The 20,937-nt window shown below is 38.4% G+C and overlaps 1 non-coding gene across 1 annotated transcript; it reads right to left on the bottom strand.

Annotated features, from left to right (window-relative positions):
* Positions 1-19,680: 19,680 nt before the first annotated feature.
* LOC142541205 (small nucleolar RNA R71) lies at positions 19,681-19,791 on the bottom strand. The gene has a single exon (XR_012819272.1). It is a non-coding gene; the product is annotated as a small nucleolar RNA R71 (small nucleolar RNA).
* Between the last annotated feature and the right edge of the window lie 1,146 nt (positions 19,792-20,937).

Genomic DNA, 20,937 nt, shown 5'->3' with positions numbered 1-20,937 from the left:
TAAATTTAGTAACTAAACAACAATTTCCCTTCATTTTTATTGTAAGATTTCGGCCCCTAGATGATTAAGCAACATGCCTTGCCACTTCACCAACTTTGACCCTTTCTTTGCATTTAATTAGTAGGATAATTCTTTTATTTTTGGGAGCACCATTTAATTAATAATCAACATTATTTTAACCAAGACTAGCTTGTAAATAATCGGCCACCTCACCCCAACAAACACCAAGGCCTATAGCCATGGTTAGATCACTTCCCTAGCATGTCTAAGACGTGACTAAGTTGCCCTTTTGGAGGCTTGGTCCATGGTGAATCGGTTTTTACAATAAAACGCAGAAACAGCCCCTCCCCACTTTCGGCCCTCTCGTTTTCACAGACTGTATGGTTCGAATATTGTGGAATGGTGTGGATCTTGGTTGGCCTATGGCCCTTAGCCACGGTTCATACCATGCCCCTAGATATCTAGATCGTGCCATGGTCAATCAAATGGCCACTGGAGGACACGAGACAGCAAATGAAATACAACACTACACACACATGTATGAGTGCTCTCGGTTGGAGTTTTCTGATGTTTGCTGGAATGGTGCGAATGGTGGCTGGCCTAGGGCCCTTAGCCATTGTTCAAATCATTCCTTGGGATGTTGGTAAGAGTCTCTAGTGGGTGTTTCAAGCCCCAATGGCCGGTAGTCTCGAAAATGACACAAGAAAAGAAAATGTGCAGCTGCTGTAATTTTAACAGCAAGCGTGTTGTTGTTCTTAGGCGTCTTTTGAGTTCTTGGTTGGCTTTTTGCCCATGGCCTGGGACGGGACAGCGCCTCATTGAGTTAGGAAGGTCATGTTTTTGGCCGTTTGTGATTCGGATCATTTTTGAGGTCGTACGAGAATTTACGGTGCGATGTGCCAAATTGACTCTCGAAAGAGCGTTTCATGTTTTGGCCTCCATTCACCTAGATTTCGACCCTCACCATTTTAGGAGCATAATCTCATCATTTTAAACGTATTTTAATCATGACTATATGATGTTTCAGTGTTGGTTCGGGTTGGTTCGGAGTCATGATTAAATACGAAGTCATTAGGCGCACTTGTCTCAGTTTTTGGATGTTATTGCAGAGTTTGGTCCCATAAATCTATTGCATATTTTTTCATGGCATATGTAGGTTGCAGCGAGCCTGGGAGCGATCCAATCCATTCAGTAAAATTATTACAGGATATTTAATTGTGTTAATTAATTATATTACGTGCAAAAATACTTATTTTGAAATTTATGCGATATTGCTTGTGGTCACTTTACTATCATGCTTAAGTCCGGTCGCCAGTTACCGGCCCGGTCGCCAGTTACCGTTCAGTTCAGTTGTTTCACCCAGTATACTGTGGCAGTAGTCTGATCAGACGTACATTATTAAGTCCGGTCGCCAGTTACCGGCCCGGTCGCCAGTTACCGGTCAGTTCAGTTCAGGGACCACTGGCGTAGACCATAATCTCACCAGAAAATTATTACATGCTATTTCAGTACAGGTCTCCAAAGAGCAAACATTTTCACCATGATTTTCAGTTCAGTTATGCACGTACTATAATTAATCATGACACGTTATTTTCACGATATGCCTCATGACATGATATTTCGACTTGCATGCAAGCTTACTATTTATTTACTTGTTATTTACGGCATATGCATGTTGAGTCTTTAGACTCACTAGACTTGATTGTTGCAGGTACTGATGTTGATGCCGGGATCGAGGACGGGGACCAGTGAGCCAGCTCGAGTCGGCAGTAGTAGGACCCGAGGACCTCAGTTCAGCATTTATTATTTTATTGCTCAACAATCGTTGGATGAACTTTTTATTGTTATTTCGAAAAATGTTAATTTCTTCCGCTGCCATTTTAAACATCAAACTTTATGTATCAGTTCATTTATGATTGAGGCAATTTTAATTATTTGAAAAGAAAAATTTTAAATTTCCCGCATATTTTCAAGCACGGATTTTTAGGCCTCTACGGCTGGTATCAGAGCAATGGTTCTGTATAGGGTTATACTACTACTAACCTCGAGAAGCTCACGAAGTCACGTCTTCGGTCTTTAAGTTTTACATTTGCGCATTTTATTCAAGCATGAATTATTTGACATCATGTTTTCATGAAATGTTTTACGTCCAGATTTATTTTATTTTTCAGTATTTCAATTTAAATAAATCGGGGAATTATGCATGTTAGTTACGTATGGGTTATGTATGGAACAGTATGCCCCCTAGACGCATTCTCGAGCGCACTAGAAATGACGAGCCTCGCCTAGAGGACAGGGAGGAGCAGAGACAGGAGAGAGATTTACCACCTCCACCCCCACCGGACATGAATGCCCAGATGCTGGCTGGGATGACTCAGTTCTTCGCACAGTTTGCGGGGAACAATGACGTGGCGACCAGGCCGACAGGGGAGGCTGCTTACGAGAGATTTATGAAGATGCGTCCGAAGGAGTTTTCAGGGACGTCGGACCCCATGATTGCCGAGGGCTGGATCAAGTCCCTCGAGGTTATCTTCGAGTTTATGGAGCTTGGAGATTCAGATCGAGTTTGTTGTGCCTCTTATCTGTTCGGAGGAGATGCCCGCTTATGGTGGGAAGGAGCTTCAGTAGCCCTTAACTTGGCTACACAGTCTTGGGCACGCTTCACGGAGGTATTCTACTCCAAATATTTTACAGAGAAGGTGCGCACCAGGTTGACCACTGAGTTCATGAGCCTGAGACAGGGAGATTCGACTGTTACGGAGTTCATCCGTAAGTTTGAGAGGGGTTGTCATTTTGTGCCCCTGATCGTGAATGATGCTAGAGCCAAGTTGATGCATTTCTTGGTGGGTCTACGGCCGATCCTGCGCCGTGATGTTAGGGTGTCTGACCCTACTTCTTATGAGGTCGCTGGCTCCAAAGCCTTAGCCGTAGAGCAGGATCAGCGGGACATCGAGAGAGACCGTCAGGGCAAGCGCCCAATCCAGGTACCACACCGCCCTCCTCCTCCGCAGCATCAGCAGCAGCACAAGAGGCCTTTTCACGGGCCGCCCAGAAACAGAGGAGGACCTCAGCAGGAGCAACAGCAGCAGCAGGGACGTGCCGTCCCGAGGACCTTTGACCATCCGGCTTGCCCTAAATGCTCACGCCGTCATCCCGGAGCATGCATGTATGGCGCAGGGAAATGTTACAAGTGTGGCAGCACAGACCATGTACTGCAGCAGTGCCCCCGGAAGAATCTGCCTAACCAAGGCAGGGTTTTTGCTCTCCATGCTGCGGAGACAAACCCCGATACCATTTTGATGACAGGTACCATACAGTTTTAAGTTTACATTTGCATTCCAATGTTTTGGGAATCGGGATTAAGATTTTGAACTTAGATTTGCGATAAGATTGCATGCTCTACTTAGTATTTATTTTCTTGATTTAGTTAGAAGAACTGTGACCTTTGAATGTCTATAAGCTTAACTCTTGTGATTATTGGGTTCCGCTTAGTGTTCCGAACTTTCAGGGAGAATTTTCATAGCTGGCTCAGCTACCAAGGCCTTGATAGACTCAGGGGCTACCCACTCATTTATTTCGGAGGTCTTTGCCAATTTCCTCAAAGTCAAGACCATCGGGCTAGATATAGCCTATTCAGTAGTGTTGCCTTCAGGCGAGGAGATGGCAGCCACCAATGTGATACGAGACACAGATCTTGAGCTCCACGGCAATCTTGTCTATGCGGATCTTATCATGCTGCCGATGCCAGAGTTTGACATCATCCTAGGGATGGACTGGCTATTGCGGAACAGAGTTTTGATTGACTTCCAGCGGAGATCGGTTTTAGTCCGACCGCCTGGAATGACGCAGTTCTTATTTGAGCCAGACAGGTACTTTCCCTTACCGCGCATTATTCCATATGTTCAGGCTAGGAAGCTCATGCATAGAGGGTGTCGGGCGTTTCTAGCGACTTTTATATCTGTCCCCGAGGCACCCAGTCAGTCAGCTTCAGATGTTCCGATTGTTAGAGACTTCTTAGACGTTTTTCCGGAGGATGTCTTTGGTATGCCACCTGAGAGAGAGGTGGAGTTTTCTATCGAGCTTATGCCAGGTACGGTTCCGATCTCCAAAGCACCGTACCGACTTGCACCGACAGAGATGGCAGAGCTTAAGAAGCAGATTCAGGAACTTCTTGACAAGGAGTTCATTCACCCTAGTTTCTCATCTTGGGGCACGCCAGTCTTGTTTGTTAAGAAGAAAGATGGCTCTATATGAGGCTTTGTATTGACTATCGGGAGTTGAACAGGGTTACAGTGAAGAATTAATACCCACTTCCGAGGATTGAGGATCTGTTTGACCAGTTGCAGGGAGCTTCGATAGATCTGCGTTCCGGTTATCACCAGTTGAGGGTGAGAGATGCTGATGTTTCGAAGACAGCTTTCAGGACTCGTTATGGCCACTACGAGTTCCTTGTGATGCCGTTTGGTTTGACGAATGCGCCAGCGATCTTGATGGATCTCATGAATCGCGTGTTTCAGCCGTACCTCGACCAGTTTGTGATAGTGTTCATAGACGACATTCTCGTCTAGTCCAAGAATCGGGAGGATCACAGCAGGCATCTGACCACATGTTGCAGACATTGCAGAAGCGCAAATTATTCGCAAAGTTCAGTAAATACGAATTCTGGTTAGAGAATATGTCGTTCTTAGGCCACATTGTTTCCAGCAGTGGCATTGAGGTAGACCCAGCGAAAGTTGCAGCAATCAGAGATTGGGTTGTGCCGCAGAATGCATCAGAGATCCGCAGTTTTCTTGGCTTAGCAGGATATTATCGGAAGTTCATTAAGGGATTTCCCTCTATTGCCGTTCCACTCACAGCACTGACAAAGAAGAATGTGAAATTTGTTTTGAGCGAGGAGTGTCAGAAGAGTTTCGATACTTTGAAGCAAGCTCTTATCTCAGCACCAGTTTTGGCTGTGCCGTCAGGGTCCGGTGAGTTTGTTCTGTATACCGATGCTTCGAAGCTCAGTCTTGGCGCCGTATTGATGCAGCATGGGAGGGTGATAGCTTATGCTTCTAGATAGTTGAAAATCCATGAGAAGAACTACCCTACCCATGATCTAGAGTTGGCCACAGTAGTTTTTGCCTTGAAGATTTGGAGGCACTATCTGTATGGAGAGAAATGCCAGATCTTTACCGACCACAAGAGCCTCAAGTATTTCTTTACGCAAAAGGAGCTGAATATGCGTCAGAGGCGTTTGTTGGAGCTTGTGAAGGACTATGATTGTGACATTAGCTACCAACCGGGTAAAGCTAATCTAGTTGCGGATGCACTGAGCAGGAAGGTTGCAGCGATGGCCCATTTGACAGTTTCGAGACCACTTCAGTTTGAGATGCAGAGGTTTGATCTGGAGACTTATCCTCGAGGTAGAGTTCCCCGTCTATCTACCTTGACCATTCAGTCTTCCCTTATGGACCGGTCGTATTCGTAGTGGGCAGTCATCAGATGAGCAGTTAGCAAAGTGGAAGCAGAGAGATGAGGCAAAGGGCAGTGTCTTGTATTCAGTCAGCGATGGTATTGTGAGATACCGAGACAGGATATGGGTTTCTAGCAGTGATTCCATCCGAGCAGACATTTTATCAGAGGCCCAGATGTCGTCGTACTCTATTCATCCAGGGAGTACAAAGATGTACAAAGATCTACAGCTATTGTATTGGTGGCCTTGTATGAAGAAGGACATCAGACGATTTGTTTCCGAGTGTCTGACCAGTCAGTTAGTGAAGGCCGAGCATCAGAGACCAGCAGGTTTGCTCAAGCCTCTTCCTATTCCCGAGTGGAAGTGGGAGAATGTTACCATGGACTTTGTGACAGGATTGCTGAAGTCAGTCAGAGGATCAAATGTTATTTGGGTGATTGTAGATCGTCTTACCAAATCAGCGCACTTCTTGCCTATTAAGACGAGATTCACCATGATTCAGTATGCAGAGCTGTATATCCGAGAGATAGTCCGACTCCATGGCATTCCAATTTCTATCGTATCTGACAGAGATCCCAGATTCACTTCCTCGTTTTGGAAGAGTTTGCATTCGACTATGGGTACGAAGTTGCTGTTTAGTACATCTTTCCATCCGCAGACAGATGGGCAGTCAGAGCGAGTCATTCAGATTTTGGAGGATCTTCTCCGTGCTTGCGTCATTGATTTCTCTGGGAGTTGGGAGTCGAACTTACCATTGGTTGAGTTCACCTATAACAACAGCTTCCAGTCTTCTATTGGTATGGCTCCGTATGAAGCACTATATGGCCGTAAGTGTAGATCACCTGTTCATTGGGATGAAGTTGGTTAGGCGAGTCAAAGTCAAATGGCTCAACCACTCAGAGGAGGAAGCTACGTGGGAGTCTGAGCCAGAAATGAGGAGTCAGTACCCCGAGTTATTCGGTGAGTCTTAATTTCGAGGACGAAATTTCTTTTAAGGGGGGAAGGATTGTAGAACCCGTAACTTAGACTACGTATAAGCCATGCATAATTCTAGTATTTAAATTTAAAATGATTTTATTGCATGAGTATTTAAATTTAGTTATTTTATTATTTTATGCAGTCGTTTAAATTTTTATCATTTCAGTAAATTCAGTGAGGCCGGACTAGAGTTGGAGTTTTGAGATAGAATATATGATTAAGAAATCATTTCCAGAATTTATTTTAGCTAGCAAGTAAGTTGATTTAGGTTAAAAAAGAAGTTTAAGAAATTATTTTAGTTACTTGAGGTGAGTAGCAAATAAATTCATTTAGGTTCCATAATTAAGGGGTTAGTTCACTAAATTATTTAAAGGATAGGTGAGGCTTTTAAGGGTTATAAATTTAGTAACTAAACAACAATTTCCCTTCATTTTTATTGTAAGATTTCGGCCCCTAGATGATTAAGCAACATGCCTTGCCACCTCACCACCTTTGACCCTTTCTTTGCATTTAATTAGTAGGATAATTCTTTTATTTTTGGGAGCACCATTTATTTAATAATCAACCTTATTCTAACCTAGACTAGCTTGTAAATAATCGGCCACCTCACCCCAACAAACACCAACAAATCATTTGATATCAAACCAAAATTCAAAATTCAAAAGGTGGAGACTTGGTCTTGATTTGTTCCCTATATCTTGCAACCATTTCCCTCACTCTCTTAACCACCCTCTCCCCTCCCCCATCACCGAATTAGAGAGTATTTCAGAGTGGAAAAACCGTGAGAATTCAGTGGGATATAGGAGAGAAAAATCGAGTAAGAAGAAAGGTAGCAAAAGCGCTCCACCTCCTCCGTGCCGCATCGTCTTATTCATTCGTTTTCGTTCAAAACGAAACCAGGCATGCATATGTTCTTCCTTGACTTTTCAATCAAGTCCTATTATAATTTATTTTCATTGCATGATCATTATTTCTATGGCAAAAACCGAAACATAGCAAGATTTTTTCAGAAAACAACATGCAGATTTTTTTCGATTTCTATGACAGCTTCACGGGTTGCTTTGTTTTGTAGGTTTCAGGTATTGAATCGATTCCAGTTTCCCAAAGCTGCTCCTAAGCATGTAGTAGGACATGTTAGGATCACATTTTTCCATTGGTTTGTGTCCCATGCTAGCCGAAAGCAAGGAATGACAGCAACTCCCCATTTCTGCCCAAGTGTGTCTCGAAAATTGTTTCGGCTGTCAAAGGAGAAATTAATCTGATCATGGCTGCCCCAAGGCCTATAGCCATGGTTAGATCACTTCCCTAGCATGTCTAAGACGTGACTAAGTCGTCCTTTTGGAGGCTTGGTCCATGGTGAATCGGTTTTTACAATAAAACGCAGAAACAGCCCCTCCCCACTTTCGGCCCTCTCATTTTCACAGCCTGTATGGTTCGAATATTGTGGAATGGTGTGGATCTTGGTTGGCCTATGGCCCTTAGCCATGGTTCATACCATGCCCCTAGATGTCTAGATCATGCCATGGTCAATCAAAGGTCCAATCCTAAGGTAATGCAAGGGATGCAAATGCAACTATTACATTAGCTTTCAATATTTACATGTCTTCGATCTTCATAATCATCATGGCCACCACCTTCCAATCTTGATCATCCACTATACTAATATTTACAAATAAATATCCATGGCAAATAGGGATACATCTCATGGGGTGGGAACGGGCCATAAACCAAGCCCACTTTAAATTTCATAATTATTACAATCATTCAACACAAAATATCCTAGCATACACCTAGCAAATTGGGCTTGGGCTTTTGATCATCCTTCATGCATAATATCACATATCATACACCATCAATTAATTATCACAATAATTAATTGATCCAATATTATATATCTTGAACCAATCACTAACCGCCAAGATTATAAACTAAATTAACAAAGTATACAAACACCTTTGTCTACTTTCCAATTAATTTATTTATAATCGAATTTCTTGTAAATCACAATTTACTATAAATAATTAAAGTCCAACTTCAATTATTTATTTTATGAGAAAATATTTGCAACTTTTGTAATTTTAAACTTAAGGGCTCAAAAACTCATTTTTCACCAAAAACATTTTGGCCCATTTAAAATTCACAAATATGTTAGCCATCCAATGGCCCAACAACTCAAGGCCCATGACACTTTGATATTTCAAAACACCTTTTGAAAACCATAGTCGTCATCGCCATCGCCGGAGCTCCGTCGCCGGATTCCGGCCAACAAAAAAAAATTATTTTGAGGGGGACGTTCGTGCAGCCCCTCGCCCGAAACGGGTAGCAACATGCTGCCCGAAATATTCCCCAAAAATGCCTTGATTTGGTTGCAAAAATTTCATCTCATGCGGTTAGAAATCGACCTCAATATAATATTATGTATATGCTACACAAAAACTAGTACCCTTAGCTCTGATACCACTTGAAAGGGATCGATTTTAGGCGCAACGAAAGCAACAAAATTTTCGAAAATCATATTTTCTAACATAAAATTTTCGAGCACCTCTAGTACTAGTGTGTAACATATACTAAACACAAAATGTCATACATAGGGTGTTAAGAAAATCTTTACCTATCAATCTTAAAAGATTGATGATGGCTCCAACTAAGGTGTAAACACCTTAGCTCTTGAATGGCAAAAAGATCTACAAGCCTCCTCCTTACTTCAAAATTAGGCCCACCACTAACTAGCTAGAACCCTTCTTATTTTGCACTAGAAAAATAAGAAGATTTTTCAAGGAGAAGTGATTTCTTTCCTCAACAATTGAAGAAGAAAATTGAGATAAAAATGAGGGAGGATCTCTCTCAAAAATTTTGGCCAAGTGAGGAGTGAAGGGAGAGTGGAAGACTTTTCTTGGTCCTTGAAAAGTTGAGTTAAGCATGTGCATGCCATGCCTTGGTTGTACAAAAAGTTCTCTCAACTCTTCACCTCCCTTGCATGCCTTTTTGAGTGGGCTTATAACAATTACAAGGCCCATGTACTTTAATTTAATTGTCTCAAACATATTTGAGCCCAATTAAACTTTACTAGATTTTACTCAAGTCCACTAGTTAAATAATTATTTTCAATTGGGCTCTACAAGGCCCAATGTTATTTAATTAATTCAACACTTGAACTAATTTAGTTATTTAGACTCTACTAGGCCCACTAGTATTTAATTAATTCAACACTTGAATTAATTTAATTTAGTCCATAATAATGTTTATGAAAATCACAATTTTCAAATACATTATTCACTTTGCCTACTTTTAATCTAGGAACACTTCCACAAATTAAAAGTTATATTTCTCTCATAGAAGTCATACTTCTAATTTTTTCCTTACGCTTATAAACTCATTTATAAGCCGTTCAACACATTGAACTATTTTACTTCTCAATGGGATCTAGAAAGCTAGTACTTGTGTGGCCCTCAATGGTTCATTGATACAACTAGCCGTGAGTTCACATCTCCATGTGATTCGGACTAAACATGTCCTTATATGAGCATACCATTATTGCTCCATTCTTACTTATCAACTCCTTGATAACAAGAACGTCAGAACTCAAGTCTGATAGTACCCAACCAACCATGTTAAACGCCTAGCAGCATCGCTTACATGATTCCCTAGGTATCAAATGATAGTGCCTGCAAGAACCATTCAATTATGGTTAGCGTACAGTACGGTCCCTTCAACTCATATATCTCGACCGATTCGACAACCATTGATTTATCGAGAGTTGTCAATGAATCGATAATATGTATCATGTCGTAGTTGCATCGATGGTGTAATCTATGAAACCCCTTTCATAATTACCACCATACTCTGATCAGAGATTTCAACCTACATACACATGAGAACACATAAGATATCCTTACCCGAAGGTAAGCGGTGAATCCCCGACTACAATGCATCGACTCCTATATGTTTCGACAGAACATCCAACCTTGCCACCTGATGACCCCATGAGAGTCAGTAAACATGTCAAAGTGTAATTCTAGCACATAGAGTCTCAATGTTGTCCCGGGTCATAAGGACTAATGGTGTACAACCATAAACTAGGACTTTTCCACTCGATAAGTGAGAACCACTTGGAAAGTCCTTTATGGAGGGGTGTTCAGTGCACTCTACCAGGAGCACCTATCTGCATGCTCGGACATCACAATGTCCCCTACCAATGAAACATGGTACTCACATCGCAGATACTAGTCTCGAACTCGAGCAGCCTATATCCTTCTTAGCGGCAGCTGAATCGACTAGGAACTGTTTAGAATATACAGTATTCCAAATATGAGTTTCATTATACTCATCATATGAGCATCTCATATTCTTTCTACTATTTGTATATTCAAGAGCTTTATCTATGCAACTAGCATGGGTATTCAGATAAAGATGTGCCAATAATAATTTCAAATATTATTAAAATAAATATTGTTTATACATAGAGTTTCATTGTGAACACTCGGCCAACACTTGACTCGACGGACACCTACTCTAACACATGTTTCAGGCGATCATCCGATACGGGATCGACGAGAAGAGACCGACGACGACTTTGGCATTTTTAAACGTAGTGTTTTATTTTAAGTTAAGGATGGGGCATTTTAAATAACTTATTTGGTTTTATCATTTTTAAAACCCAAATTATTTATGTAGTATTTTATGATCTTTAAACTTTTAAAAGTTTTGACACTTGTGCAAGTTATTTTAAATTTAGATATTTTATGATAATTAGGGGAGAGTTAGTACTTTTAAATTGATTGTTAATTACTAATTAAGCAATTTTATTCCCCTAATTTCTATTAAACACACGCACACACCCACACTTACACACACACAAAACCGATAACACACACACATATTCCATTCACATTCTTTTTATATTTTTGGAGAGCAAAAACCTAGGGTTCTTGCCTCTAGAGTGCAGCCGCCCCTCCTCTGATTATTCTCCAGCAATTTTCTTGAGTTTTATTTCAAGAAAAATCTTTGCACGGTCGTCTCGAATCAACCCCCGCTTTCTTTCTGCGTCGGAGTCGTCGTTTCGGTATTTTCAATTATCAAAAGGCATGTATATTCTTTTTTTCCTGCGTTGATCTAGTCATATTATGTGTTGCGATATTTTTATACGAGAAAATACATGTGTGACGTGTAGAAGTTTTAGCAATCACGTTTGGATCATTTTTGAAACCATGTTTGGGACCTCAAATCTCGTTTTTTACTGATCTTTTAAATACTGCGAATTTTCGGTCGAGATTTTGGGAAACCTTTCAACGTATGAAACATAGAACTTTGATACATTCAATTTGATATAAAATTCGAAATATTTGGATAAAAATTGAGTGAGATATGATCATTTTCGTGGGACTACTCAAACTGCATTTTTTGAAAAATTATGTTATTGATGTGTTCTTAGTGTTTTCTGTTGCAGGCTTCGTTGGTAATTGACGGGTGATCGTTGCTGCATTTAGGTATGTTTAGTATGATGTTGGGATGGTATTTGGTATGCCGATTAGTGTCGATAAGCACTCGAATTCATTAGAAGTCGTAGGAAACGATTTGGTGTCAATTTCCGTGTTTTTGAGTTGTATTCTGTCGTAGGTTTGATGTCGTTGTTTGTATGGGTTTGGAACAAGGTAATAGCACCCTAGGATGGGTCTCGAGGTATCGATTCTTAGTCCATTCAGTTGAGTTGGGAGAAATAAGCACAATATTAAAATTTCCGTAGGTTGATTTTTATCCGAGGCTACACGGACCCCTACACAGACCCTTACACGGGGTCCGTGCCTTTGTTTCCTTTGAAGTGTCAAATTTGCGAGCCTACACGGACCCCCACACGGACCCTAGCATGGGCTCCGTGCCCTTCATTCTTTTCGGTGTATTTTTACAGTATCTACACGGACCTAGGCACGGGGTCCATGCTTTCCCTTTTCTTCACACGTATTTACAGTACCTACATGGACCCGGAGCCGGACCTGGGCATGGGGTCCTTGTACCTCTTGTTTTGGAATACTTTAGGTTTCCTTTTGAGATTTTTTTGGGGTTCGATGTCATGGGTTAGTACGATGATTTAATGAGATCAAGTCCCGAGTGATCTAGAATGTCATAAGTTATTTTTGTACTTCGGTTGTGAGCACGAGTACCTACGTCTAAGCTATGAAAGATAAGTGCTTGTAATCATGTTAGTATGTGCAGCAGTTACCCCAAGCGAGATCCAACGAATCCCTCAAGCCAAGTAAGTATGTTTGACGTGCAAAAGGGAAAATGTTCTATTTTTGAGGTATGATAAATGTCTTGTGACCAATTTATGAATCGGTTTGGAAGTCGATGAACATGAACGAGGACCTCTCAACCCCGTTAAAGCATAAACGAGTTTAGATCAAGATTGGAAAGCGGTAAAGCATGACCAGGGACCAATCCACCCGTTAAAGCATGAACGGGATCTCATGTTTGTGGCAGTGGATTTTCCCTGTCAGCCCAGTACTGTGGTTTAGTCTGATCAGACGTATTTATGTATGAGTCACTTGCTTTGAAACTTATCTCTATGCAAAATGATGAATTTTATGTATGTTCAAGTATGTACAAGTATGCAAGCATGTTTAAGAAAATTCTTATGATGATGGCACCTCTATGTTTATGTACGTATGTACAAGTTTCAAGGATATTACGTTCAAGCTTTTAAGTATGCAAGTTCAAGTTTCAAGTATGTACGCTCTATTTAAATTTGCATGTGATTTTATTACGCATTACTTGTTATTCCCAGTGTATACGTGTTGAGTCTTTAGACTCACTAGACTTGATCGATGCAGGTGAGGATGCATTTGAGGAGACGAGAGATGTGGACCAGTGAGCTAGCTTGGACTGGGCGGGAGGCTAAACCCAAGGACCGCCTTTAAGTTTTATGAAATGTTTAAAAGTACTTTGATTTATGTTACTGGTTTTGAGATTTTAAGCAAATACTTTTGGCAAACTTTAATTCGAAATCTTTTGTTACAACGGTTGTTGAGATGAACGATTTATTTTATCGAATTTTGAAGGTTCACTTCTTATTTAAGAAAATTTTTAATTTTTTCGCAAATTTCAAGTAGTTAAAAGTACGGTACGTTACAAATATAGTGTACCGAAGTCTATGAATAAGAACGTACCACCATCTAGAAGGAGAGAGTAGGTGGGAGACTGGTTACGTTTTTATTCACACTGGGATCCCTAGATAAGAGTCGAGTCAAAGAGTAAGAGTTTGAGTTTTATCTTTGTATTGATTTAAGTTTTCGTAGATTACGATACATATTGTGTTACAAATGTTATATGCTTTTGTATATGTTTGTATGAAATGATTGTATACATTGTTTATACTGGGAAGTATGTTTCTCACCGGAGTTATCCGGCTGTTGTTGTGTTTGTATGTGTGCATGACAACAGATGGGACAGGATCAGGGTCGAGAAGAGCATGATAGATCGAGATTAGAGTGGTGATCCGGGCTTAGAAGTAGATCTGTTGTTCTACACATGACATGTAGTTGATAAACAAACACTAGTTGTTATGACTTTATTTTGAACAGTTGTGTATCTTGATCATGTTGTAGATATTGAATTTGATCTTGTAAATTGAATAAGAAGGGACATAACTTGTTGTAGTATTTTGAACATTTGTGTATGAAGTGTTCAACAGTTAAAAAAAATTTCGACCTAGTTTATTTAATTGATCCATTTAATCCCAACGATGAGTTAAGATGGAGTTAGCGTTCGGGTCCCCACACCAGGTAGTATCAGAGATGTACGTTCCTTAGACTGAAATAGAAGCGAGTGAGCGGGGTACATTGAGTTTTATTTCGTGCTTTTGTGGTGCTAGCATGTTTTACTACTTTGAAAATATATGTTTAACCGATTCTTGATCAGAGGTATGATTATCAGAGGAGGACTGAGACTGATTTGTTAGATTTGATTACTAACCATTTTGATAATCAGATATTTCTCCTCGAAGAATCCCAGAATAGGGTAGTACTTTAAATAATCCAATGGATGTTACAGCGACACCCATGGAAACACTGTTGAAGAGATTTCAGTCATTCAAACCGCCAACTTTGAAAGGCACTGAGAACTCTATCGATTGCAAGAGCTGGCTGGATGATATTGAGATGTTGTTTTATTCACATGACTGCACAAATGAACGTAGAGTCAGACTGATCGGGCACCAGTTACATGAGGTTGCAAAAAGCTGGTGGCTCACAACCAAGAGAGCTTTGGAGCATAGAGGTACGGTTATTACTTCGAAGATTTTTAAAGCAGAATTTTATCAACGATTTTTCCCAGTATCGTACAGAAAGGACAAGGGTGCAGAGTTTGCCAACCTGAAACAGTGTCATCTGAAAATTTAAGATATGTGGCCAAATTCTCTACCTTGTTACGTTTTGCTCCTCATGTTGCTGAGAATGATGAAGCCGTGGCTGATCAGTTCATCAATGGGCGTAGTCCTGAGATATTTACACTGGTAAATATAGGGTGACCAAATAATTTTGCGGATGCCTTGAACAGAGCAAAAGGAGCTGAAGCTGGCTTAATCAAATAGCGAGGAACTTTGTATGTTGCTCCAACGCAGAAACAGCAACAACCCCCATCTCAGTTCCAGCAACCCCTTCCCAAATTTGATAGTGGTGGTGGTAGCAGCAGTGGGAAGAAAGATAATCTGAAAGCCCGAGGGAAACAATTTAAGAAGTCTGGAAGTAGTTCATCTAGCTCCAGTGGCTCACGACAGATCGGTTCTGGCCAGAGTTATACAGGGGTCTATTGCAGAACATGTGGAGGAAGACACCTAACAGAGCAATGCCAAGGATGCTTGGTAGTTGCAATATCTGTCGACAGCCGGGACATTTTGCCAGAGTCTATCCATAGCGAGGTTCTCAACGATCCCAGGGAGCAGAATCATCTAGATCAGTGGCTCAGGCTGATAGACAATCATCTCTGTTTACTCTTTCCAGCCACCCACTACTCAGTCACAGCCGAGGCCAGGAGGAAGCCAGACTGTTAGCCAACCTCCGAGACAGCAGGCCAGAGTGTTTGCATTCACTGAGTAATAGGCCCTGGAAGCACCTGATGATTTGGTTCCAGGTAACTGTTCTCTTTGTGGTTACCCTGCTTATGTATTGATAGATACGGGTGCATCCCATACTTTTATTTCTGAGCGATTTTCATTGATACATGATCTGCCTGTTGAGTCTCTATCTACTGTAGTATCTGTCTATTCACCGTTGGGGAGAGGTTTTATATCAATGAAGTCTGTTAGACATTGTATGCTGTAGTATGATGGTAATGAGATAGAGTTAGATTGTATTGTACTTGGTTTGTTTAATTTTGACTGCATTATTGGTATCGATATACTGACCAAGTACAGAGCTACCGTAGATTGTTTCCAGAAAATTGTAAGATTCAGACCTGAGATGGCTGATGAATGGAAATTTTACGGTAAGGTTTCCAGAGCTCAAATTCCTTTGATATCTGTTTTATCTATGACTGAATTATTACAGAAGGGAGCAGAGGGATTCCTTGTGTATTCAGTAGATGTACTGAAGTCGAGCCCATCATTGACAGATTTGCGAGTGGTATGTGAGTTTGCTGACGTCTTTCCAGATGAGATTCCGGGTTTGCCTCCAGTCCGAGAAATAGACTTCAGCATTGAACTAATACTAGGTATAGTACCTATTTCTAAAACTTAATACAGAATGGCACCAATTGAATTGAAAGAATTGAAAGATCATCGGCTAGAAGATTTACTAGCCTAGGGTTACATTAGACCGAGTGTTTCTCCTTGGGGCGCTCCAGTTCTGTTTGTCAGAAAGAAAGACGGTTCAATGAGACTCTGCATTGATTATCGGCAATTGAATAAGGCTACGATAAAGAATAAATATCCTTTGGCTCATATTGATGATCTATTTGATCAGTTGCAGGGTTTTTCTGTTTATTCCAAGATCGATCTGAGATCTGGATATCATCAACTGAGAGTCTGAGATTCTGATATACCGAAGATAGCTTTCAGAACCAAGTATGGCCATTATGAGTTTATAGTCATGCCGTTTGGTTTAACGAATGCTCCAGCGGTATTTATGGGTTTGATGAACCGTATATTTCAGAAATATCTGGATGACTTTGTGATTATCTTTATTGATGATATTCTGATTTATTCAAAGAATTTGATTGATCAAGCTGAGCATTTGAGAATTGTATTGAATATTCTGAGGGCTGAGAAATTGTATGCAAAGCTATCGAAATGTGATTGTGGCTGAAACAAGTTATATTTCTGGGGCACATTATATCTGGAAATGGTATTTCTGTTGATCCTAGCAAAGTTCAGGCTGTGATCAGTTGGCCTAGACCGACATCAATACCAGAAATACGCAGTTTTACGGGTTTAGCAGGCTACTATCGTCGATTTATTAAAGATTTCTCTAGTATTGCTAAGCCGATTACTCAACTGACTCTGAAGAATGCCCTTTTTGTTTGGCCAGAGGCGTGTGAATCTAGTTTTCTAGAGTTGAAAAACAAAATAATTAGTGCTCCAGTGTTGACTATTTTGTCAGGTACTGGTGATTTTTTTGTTTATTCTGATGCTTCTCACAGAGGATTAGGTTGTGTTTTGATGCAGCGAGGACATGTTATTGCTTATGGCTCGAGACAATTGAAACCACATGAGACTCGCTACCCGATTCATGATCTTGAATTGGCTGTCATCGTATTTGCATTGAAGATCTAGCGACACTACCTATATTGTGAGAAATTTGAAATTTATTCTGATCACAAGAGTTTGAAATATCTATTTTCACAGTCAGAATTGAATATGAGGCAACATAGATGGTTTGATTTATTGAAATATTTTGATTGTGAAATCAAATATTATCCGGGGAAGTCAAATGCAGCAGCTGGCTGATTCACTGAGTCAAAAGGTATGTTCTTTATCCCTATCGATGATTGATGTCTCAAATTTGATTGAAGATTGCTGTCTTTCTGGATTAGTATTTGAGACAGATTGTCAACCTCTGAGACTTTATGCCATTCAAGTTGAACCAGAGATGATTTTAAGAATAAAGAAAACACAGAAAATCGATCAGAACATTCAGAATTCGATTGCGATGGTCAGATCTGGGCATCGATCAGAATATCAGGTTCGTGATAATGTGTTATATGTGAATAATCATATTGTAGTACCAGATATTTCAGACTTGAAACAACAGATTTTGACAGAAGCGCACTGATGAAACTTAAAATTAATAATTTATTATATGTTAAAACCTGTATTTTAAAATTTAAGTTTCATTAAAATTATAAAATTATGTTATTTTAATATTGTTTGTTTATATTTAATTGTCTTACTAAATATGTTTTATTTTCAGGTTTTCTACGTGTTAGTAAAAGAATGATAACTCAAGCTAGAAAATTCAAATGGAGGTGACTCAAACATGTTTGGAATCCTTGAGAAATTATCTACAAATTTGCAGAAGACATGATTGCCTAAAAAGTTTATTAAGATGATCAAATTGTGCAAATATCAAAAGGAACACAAATTTACTTTTACTATGACCAACATATAGTAAAAAAATCATAACTATTTCAATATTTAACCAAATGAGGTGAACCAAGTGGCCAAATTCATCTACAGACAATTCCCCACATGTTTGCCGTTTTGAACAGAGTCAAATTCGGTGATTAAAGTTGTGGAACAAAGCATTGAAAGAAGGGACATGGAATTGAACTTGGAGGAGACAAAGAATACTATTGCATATACATGGCATTAATAAAAATTTTGACCATTTCTCTCATTTGGCCTATAAATAGAGGCCTTGTGCTAGCTTGAGAATCATTCTATCTCATTGTAAAATATAGTGTGAGTGTGTATCAAAGTTCTAAGTTCCAATATATTTTCTTTCATGTTCTCAACTATGAGTGATATTTTAGTGTTGATCAAAAGTAAGCTTATGGCAAGCTAAATCTATTATGTCAAGGTGAAGAGGATGCATTCTTGGTGAAGTAAGATTGTTTATATTTTGTATATTCTTTCTTTTTTCTTTTCATTTAGCTAACTTATTTTTATTGTAGGTATAAAAATGAATTATTTGTTATCAATTTACATCAAATGCTTGATACCATTAAAGTGGTTATCTTGATTTGTTGTTTAATTTTGATACAATAAATATTTCATCACTTATTATTATATATATAGATATATATATTTATATATATTTATATAATAATATCATAATATTTCATAGGTACCATTATAATGATTTAATTTAACATTTACTTTATGCAATTATTTATTTATATAGTTATAATTATAATCATAGGTACCATATATAAAATATCGGTTAATTCGGTATTTTCTATAGTGGGAACTATATTATATTATGTGTGTGTTTAATTTTCTTGGAACCATTATTTATGGTGATTTCTTTTGTTTTATTTTTAGTAAAACATTATTACATAAACCAAGAATAAATCCTCAAGCCTTGACAAAATTTATAATTTGTAAACTTCATTCTTGCATTTGGTAATCTATAAATTAATAAATTTAAACTCAAAATAACCTCTCTGATGATCGATCTCGTACTTACGAAATATATTACTTGCAGACAACCTACACTTGGGTGAATTATTATTTAAGTAGTAGCAAGTTTTTGGCGCCGTTGCCGGGAGGTATAAATTAAGTTTATATTTGTTAATTATGTTTTATTTATAAGTATTGTGTTGTTTTTTTTTTTTTTGTATGAGTATTTGGAGTCGAAAAAAAAGTGGTAGACTTATTCGAGTATCTAAAAATAATTTAAACATGGATGATAATTCAAATAATCAAGATAATGATAATAATAATAATAATAATCAAGAACATGATCAATTAAGAACACTTAGGCACCATATGAACCCTATTAGAACTAGTGCCCCATCTTGTTAGTTTTTCCCCCTGATGCATCTAATTTCAACTTCAAACCTCAAATTATTCAACTTTTACCAAATTTTCATGGCTTAGATTCTGAAAATCCATATTTGCATCTAAGAGAATTTGAGGAAGTTTGTAACACTTATAATGATCAAAATTGTAGCATGAATATAGTTCGATTAAAGCTTTTCCCTTTTTCTTTAAAAGATAAAGCTAAAACATGGCTACAAAATTTAAGATCAAGTTCAATAAGATCATGGGAAGAAATGCAACAACAATTTCTCAAAAAGTTTTTCCCTTCCCATAGAACAAACTCTTTTAAAAGACAAATTACAACTTTTTCTCAAAAACAAGGAGAAACGTTTTATCAATGTTGGGATAGATATAAAGAATTACTTAATACATGCCCACATCATGGTTTTGAAACATGGAGAATAGTTTCTCACTTTTATGAAGGTCTAATACCTAAATATAGGCAAATGATAAAATTCATGTGTAATGGAACTTTTGAAGATAAAAACTCAAATGAAGCTCTGAAATATTTGGATTCATTAGCAGAAAATGCTCAAAATTGGGATAATATAGGCACAATAGAACCACCAACAACTAAAAACAATAATTCAAAAAATGGGGGTGGTATCTATAATCTTAAAGATGATATAGATATTCAAGTTAAACTTGCATCTTTAGCAAGAAAAATTGAGTCATTAGAAATGAAAAAGAGTGGTCAATTAAAAAGTATTCAAGAAATTGTTTGTCATATATGTGATACACATGATCATGCTACAAAAGATTGTCCAACATTACCTTCATTTAAAGAATGTCTCCATAAACAAGCAAATTATGTTAACAATTATAAAAAACTAATACTAGATCTTTTTTCACCATCATATAATCCTGGATGAAAAAATCATCCTAATTTTAGTTGGAGGAATGATAATAATGCACAACCGTCACAACAAAATTTTCAAAATAACCAAAATCATCAAGGTTATATTCCTTATGTTACACCTCCAAGAAAAAACTTTGAAGATGTAATTCATGCATTTATCCAAAAGCAAGAGTCTATCAATATTCAAAACAGTCAATCTATGAGTGATTTGAAAGAAACTCTTGCAAAATTTGCATCTGCACTTAATATTCATGAAAAAGGAAAATTTTCATCTCAACCTCAACCTAATCCTAAAAATCAAAATCAAGAATTAAAAAATAAAAAAATTGATCAAATAAAATCTGTTATTACCCTTAGAAGTGGTAAAATAGTTAATGATCCATATAGTAATGAAAACAAGGATCATTTAAAATCAAAGAGTAAGGATGATAATCCTGATACTTTTGAGAATGATGATACCTTAAATTTTAAGAATAATATGGTGAATGATAAATCATCTGAAATAGTAAATAAGTCAAATAAACCTCCACCATTTCCTCATGCATTAACAAATCATAAAAAACGAAAAAGTGATTCTGATATCTATGAAGTTTTTAAACAAGTGAAGATAAATATTCCATTATTAGATGCTATTAAACAAGTACCTTCTTATGCAAAATTTTAAAAAGACTTATG

This window comes from Primulina tabacum, chromosome 3, assembly GCF_025594145.1.
Source record: "Primulina tabacum isolate GXHZ01 chromosome 3, ASM2559414v2, whole genome shotgun sequence".
Lineage (NCBI taxonomy): Eukaryota > Viridiplantae > Streptophyta > Magnoliopsida > Lamiales > Gesneriaceae > Primulina > Primulina tabacum.
Note: the sequence above shows the minus strand (reverse complement) of the source record. Positions and strands in the feature narration are given on the sequence as shown.